Source organism: Gavialis gangeticus, unplaced genomic scaffold, assembly GCF_001723915.1.
Source record: "Gavialis gangeticus isolate Ggan-Ray unplaced genomic scaffold, GavGan_comp1, whole genome shotgun sequence".
Taxonomy (NCBI): domain Eukaryota; kingdom Metazoa; phylum Chordata; order Crocodylia; family Gavialidae; genus Gavialis; species Gavialis gangeticus.
Window position 1 is genome coordinate 49397494 of NW_017728996.1, and position 6210 is coordinate 49403703.

The 6210-nt window shown below is 48.2% G+C and overlaps 1 protein-coding gene across 1 annotated transcript in view; it reads left to right on the forward strand.

Annotated features, from left to right (window-relative positions):
* Positions 1-4086: 4086 nt before the first annotated feature.
* LOC109288754 (mucin-17-like) overlaps positions 4087-6210 on the forward strand; it is a 20236-nt gene continuing 18112 nt past the window's right edge. Inside the window, exon 1 of the mRNA XM_019504477.1 lies at positions 4087-4194. The gene's annotated coding sequence lies outside the window, so the exon portion shown is untranslated. The remainder of the gene's footprint in view (positions 4195-6210) is intronic.

A 6210-nucleotide genomic window follows, 5' to 3' on the forward strand; every position in this document is an offset into this window, starting at 1 on the left:
CCCCCCCCCCCCCCCCCCCCCCCCCCAGTCTGTTTTCCTCTGTACTACAAAGAAGACTGGTTTAAATGAGGTGATACTGAAATAGGAAAGAGAATGAAACACTTCTGGATGGCCTGCCACAGTCTGATGGAAATATGCCTTGACTAGGAGCCTGGATGGAAACTGTAATAAAATTATGTGGCAAATCATTAAGCTTCTCTTGAAGCTATCCCTGTTCTTGACTGGCCACAACATGAAATGAATACTTTTAGCTGAGTAAGCTTTTCCCCATGTGCACTGCTGCCAGGCACGGTGTTAAATCTGTGCTAGACATAAAAGGACAGCGCCTCCGTGGCACTCGCATTGCTTGCAGAGATTCCACCCTGGATCCAGAATCACGGCAGTGCCAGTGGAGACCACTACTGCACACAGACCATTAAGGCCTCTTTCTTCGGGTTAGCATGCGTGCCCATGTATTCTAGACACCATCTGTATGCATGCTGTAGGAGTACAGTACCAGATTGTAACATGTCTCCATATCCCACAAGCAGAATTTTGCTAACTTTTTATCTTGGGTTAATGTTAACATGCCCACAAGACAGCCAGCAAAGCAGCTGATGCAAGGTGTTTGACTCCACTTCTCCTTCTGCTGGCAGGTCTATTCCAGTTTAATTTATCCCACCCACTACATCCTTCAACAGGCCCAAGAGCTTTAAAGCCTCAGCCACATACCTTGAGCTAAATATTTCAACCAAGATTTCTTTACAACTGGAGGGGTCAAGGTCCAGAGGAAGGTGGTGAAACTGCTCCATTTGTGAGGAAAACAGCCATGACTCCAGAATATTAACAGTATCCCTGAGCAATAGATCTTCTCCATCTGACCTTCCTTTGGCTCTGATGGTTTTAAAGCCATCCAGGTGGGAATAGCCTCCATGCGCTCATAGAGGTGAGGCTCCCCTCCCTGTAAGGAGTAGCGGTCCATGAGCACGCCACTTTGGTCCCACCTCCCCCTTTCAGCATGGCATGGTCTGCCAGTAAGTAAGTGCCCAGGTGGGAGCGGGCAGGGTTTGGCCACCACCCTTCTCCATGCTAACTGCTGCCCAGAGCAGCCAGTGGAGTGTGGTGGCCCCACCATGGGCCGGACACAATCAAGCAATACTACTGAAAGAGAGGCACCAGGGCCGGCGTGGGACACTTACCTAAGGTAAGCTTCTCATGGGGATGGGGCTGGCGCGCTCCACCAGCTCTGGGGAACTGCACTCCCCAGCCCTGATGCCATGTGCCTCCTTGCTCCCCAAGGCGATGTGGGGGAGCAGAGCAGTTTTGCAGAGCCCACCCCTGCCTTTCCTCGGGGAGGAGTGGCTGCCTGCCCCACATGAGTGAGGAGCTCACCTGTGGTAAGTGTCCTACTCTGGCCCTGGTGCCTTTGCCGCACTCCACACCCAGCTCCTCTCTGGGCAGGTGCGCAGCCTTAACAAATTCATGTGCAGCAAGATTTTTACTTGTGCATGGCCACACACGTACGCAGCTTAGAGGAGACACTGCTCCCCTCCCTCTGTGCCTATCAGCTCCAAAACCTCCCTTTGGTTTTGCTGTCTGAAGTGGGTGGGGGTCTCGGCAGGGGAAAAACAGGACTCCAAGAGGGCTGACAAATCCAATGTTTGCATTCTGGCTAATGTCCCCAGAGATGGTTGATGTCAGGATGGCTAAGGCATGCTCCTGTTTTGGGGAGGGGGCTGGCTTACATGGTGTCTGAGGGGCTCTGCCATCCCTGTGTTTTTTGTGGGCTCCTAGCTCTCATCTGTGCCCCACAGCTATTACTGACCCAAGCCCCTGCACATCTCTGCTGAGGCAACTGTCTTGACCTACCACACCCAGCTATTAGCTCAGGGTCTCTCTTGAATGGAGTCCACTAATTGCCCATTACGGCTAATGACCCTATTTTCACCCTACCTCCCACCTGGGGCTGGAGTGAAAAATAAATCAGTAGCCTCATTATTCTCCAGCAGGCCGGTATCTGAGGTTGAACATGGTGGCACAGAAAATATTCTCAGGAAATGGCTACTCAGGCTATGCCACAGACATAGTCCTTTGACTTATATGGGCACAGCCTAGAAGCCAGACCCAAGCAGTCATGTATAAATCCAACATGACCACCTTACACCCAACCCAGAGCCCCATTTTCAGGCTTCGGCTCTTTCTGTGGACCCTCTTCTTCTGAAGATATTCTGCTACCCCTCCAGAGGAAGCTATTACCGCTCTGTGTGTGTTAAATGCACTAGCAAAACCTCTGCCTGTATACATAAACATCCCAGTTAAAGCAAGCACATGTAGTCTCACATGACATGCTGGGCAGCACCAACCCACCCAGCAGTTTTAGTGGGCAGGTAACAGGGGTCCCCTGGCAACTCTATGGGCCACCAATTTCCTCACAGGGCTGGATCAGCTACCTTGCTCCGCCTGCTCTAACTCCCCAGTCACATACAGGTACAGGGGTGGGCAGGAAATGCGGCATCAGCAGAGTTAACTGGCTGTCATGTCATAGGAGTAATGGGCAGGAGGACATGGCATGATGGGGAGCAGCATTTGAGAACTGAAAGCTGAGGGACACTATGGGTGTGTAAAACGTGGGAGGTGGGACAAAGGGCAAAACAGGAGACCCAAGGCAGGGATGAGGCTGGATGAGACATGGCATATGTAGATAGAAGTGTGACAGGCAGCAAAGATTAACGATCAGCTCAGCAGTTTTGATTATTGGACTTGGAGGCCAGCGAGCCAGTGTTACCATTTCATTCATACAGGAAGCGCGAGTGCTGAATCAGCAGGTTCATGTGTGTGTTTGCCAGAACAGGACAGTCCAGAATCCAGATCCTGTAGCGGGCCCTGCCCCACACTTGTAGTCTGAAACATCACCTTTCTTAGGTCCTGGGGCTCCTAGCAGGAAAGCAAATGGTTAAAGAGAGACAAGCCACAGTTTGATTTCAAACATATGGAAAAAATGATCACCTGGGAAGAAGCGGTGGCTGTAGTAACAGCCTCCCTTCTATAGTGCCTCCCATCAAATGACTCATAATATTTTGCAAACATTAAGGAGATGTGTCTTATAAAAAACCTCAGTGTTGTAGGTAAACATTACTCTACATGGAGATAACCACAGAACCAGGCATATAGTAGGGGAAGGGTCAGGTGGGGGTGGAGGATGCTTGCCGATAGTAGGGCCACACGTGGCTCTTGAATGACTCACAGATTTGGAATTGATTTGGCAGACTTGGGACATGAAAAATTGTCCTTTAAAATAAATAAATTATATATATATAGTAGGGGGGAGGGAGAGGGGGGCAGGGGATGACTCACTCTTTATGATCCATCCAGTCTCAAATCTTCCAGCTCAAATTGTCCCAAATGGGGCCATCTAGAATAACAATAGTGCCATGAAGCAGTCACCCATCCAATAGAAGTCAGTCAGATATATGACCCTAATGAACAGCCATTAACCTTTATGAGTAGAGACAGTCTGATGTCTCAGGAAGACTTTTACCTTGTCACTCTAGCTCTCCAGTCTTTCACACCTTCACAAGTATGTGCTTTGGTCTCACAACAAAGGTAGCCTGGGCTTGAACTGGAGGCTCAGCAGCAAGAGCACAGGAGGTAGTACCAACCCCAGAGCCATGAACCCAGACCTCATTAAGCTGCTTTGTTTGCTGTCTTGCCCTGCATGTTTCCTTTTCCATGCAGCACTGAATTCTGATCCTGAGTCTATCTTTCTCCATAAGCAAATTCAGAGCACTGTTGCCTTGTAGCTCTAACTCCCTCCTATGCTTCTATCAGACTAGCCAGCTGCTGTTTCCACCTGAGATCTGCCCCAGTAACTCGTGAAGTCCTGTTCTGACAAGTATGGTATTCTGCAAGTGTGCAACGTTTGGAGGAAAGATTCTAGAGGAACACAAAATACTGGGGAATAGAACCAGAGAAAGTCAACCACAAATATCCCGGTTCCTACAGTCAGAGAACAGAGTTTGGATTCCTCCTTCCCTCTCATTCTGCATGAGAGGGGTTTCACCTGGAGAGGTGCAAAGTGGCTTAATAAGGAAGGTGACCACCTGGGACTTCACAGATACTCCCATCCTCCAGAAGCACAGGGGGAAAGGAATAAAAGAGTAGCTTCCTAGCTTGCTCCTTGTACCTTTCTCTGTGTGTGTGGGTGGTAGCTCAAAGGTAAGGTCAAGGATATGCTTTAGGCAATGTTTTGGTGACTTGGTCTGACTCCAAAATATTATTGCTATCCTGTAAAGACTACTAGAGCTGGGTCAGGTTGGGAAGTTGGCTGTGAAATATCTACTAAAAGTGTAACTTTATGCTGATCTGAGAGAATCTAGTGGACCTAATGGTACAACAAGGCAGTGCTTTCTTCTCTGCATTGTTTTTTTTTTTTTTTTTTTTTAAAATGCTATGCAGTGCAAGGGGAGCACAGTTGTTAGCTAGTCCCCAGTCACAGTTGTTAGCTAGTCCCCAGTCTGACCCCTTCATGGGGAAAAATAATTCCAATCTAGTGTTGCCTTATTCAGTCCCCTGAGCTGGCTGGTTGCTTCTTGTTTCTGGAGGCAGTGGTGGGAAAAATGGAAGCCTGAAATATAGCTGTACTTGAGTGCCAGTTTGTTGGTAAACCTCCTTGGCTACTCTCCTAGGCTTGTACTCACTCTCTGTTACCTCTGTAGTGAGAATGCACACAGAAGGGCATGGAAAGAAGCTCTGTGCATTTAAGAACTGTTTGGAAACCTTAAACTGGGTAATTACTGCTTGAGTAACTGAAGCCAAGCAGTTGAGTACTAAAAGGAGTTTATCTTCCTGCCCCATGCCTTGTGCCAGGTGGATCCAATTCTGGAAGGGACAGTCCTCAGTTAATACTACCAGTACTCTGAGTCCTGCTTGTATACGGAAACAAATTTCTGCAAACGCTCTTGGTTTGGGGCTTTTTTTTTTTTTGTTTGGGGGGGGGGGTTGTTTGGGTTGTCTCTTGTGTCTTGTTTTGTTTCCTCATCTATCCCTAGTTAGGGCTGCTTGTTGTTTCTTTCTTAAGAAAAGAACTGTTTCTACACTTGGGAATGGCTATGACTCCTGGGGAGTGATCTCTCTATTAAGGAGGCAGTTAGTAAAAGCTTCAGTGTAACTATCCTTACCCTTTCTGTAGAGTAAACTTGCACAGTAAGTCTCCTATGAAACATGACTTGCACCTAACATGGCTGTGGCTGTTATCCTGCTGTAAAGAAAAAGCAGGTGAACTCTACCTTGTCCCTTGGCTTGCCCTTGGGATGAGGATGCAACTCCTGCAGCTGAAAGTATAACTTTAGGCTTTCTTGGACTTCAAATGCTGATCTGCACTCACTGCAACCCTACCCCTCGCCTCCATGAGCTGCTCTCACTTCTGATGGTGGCCCTCTGGAGAATGGGTTAGTGGTACAGGGTGCTCACTTCATCAGCTGCAATTTTTCAGATCCCCTCTTGAGCCTATGTATTGGTTATAGCTGAGATGTCGGCTGGCATATACTAGTTTATTTAGCAAACTGCCCCAAATAATCTTTGTCAAATGGCCTTGGAAAGAGGCCTCTTTTTTTTTCCCTGAGGGACTGACATGTCAGAATACCTGTAAAGTGGTGAGCATGTGCTTCCTCTCCACGCATACTAAACATGAGATCCAATGCTTTGAGTAACAAGCTAGGTCAGGAGAAAATGAGCATGTGTATTGCCACCTCTCTTCACTCTAAGTGGTGGCAATCAAACAGATCTAAGTTATCCCATATTTGCACTCTGCTGTATTATACCTCTGAGCTCTAAATGCCTTGGAGACAGTTAACGCTACTTAAATTATTAGTGCAATACTAGGTCTTGTATCAGTTGCCACCTCAATAAGACTGGCCACCCAGGGCAGTGGGAGACCAAGAAGAAGTCTATTTGGGGTCAGCTGTGTGTACTTCTGTGATGTGGTGTGGCTTTTAATTTGCCACTGCCGGGGGAGCCTGATCCCTTGAGAGGTGGGAGGGAAGACCCTAAAGGAGACTGGTCTATCTGACATTGGACCAGTAGCAGCCTGACTGAGCTGGCTTTCAAGCCCAGTTCCTGGTCTTATGATGGGAGTGCTGGTCATCTCAGTCAGGCTGCTACTGGTCCAATGTCAGATAGACCAGTCTCCTTTAGGGTCTTCCCTCCCACCTCTCAAGGGATCAGGCTCCCCCG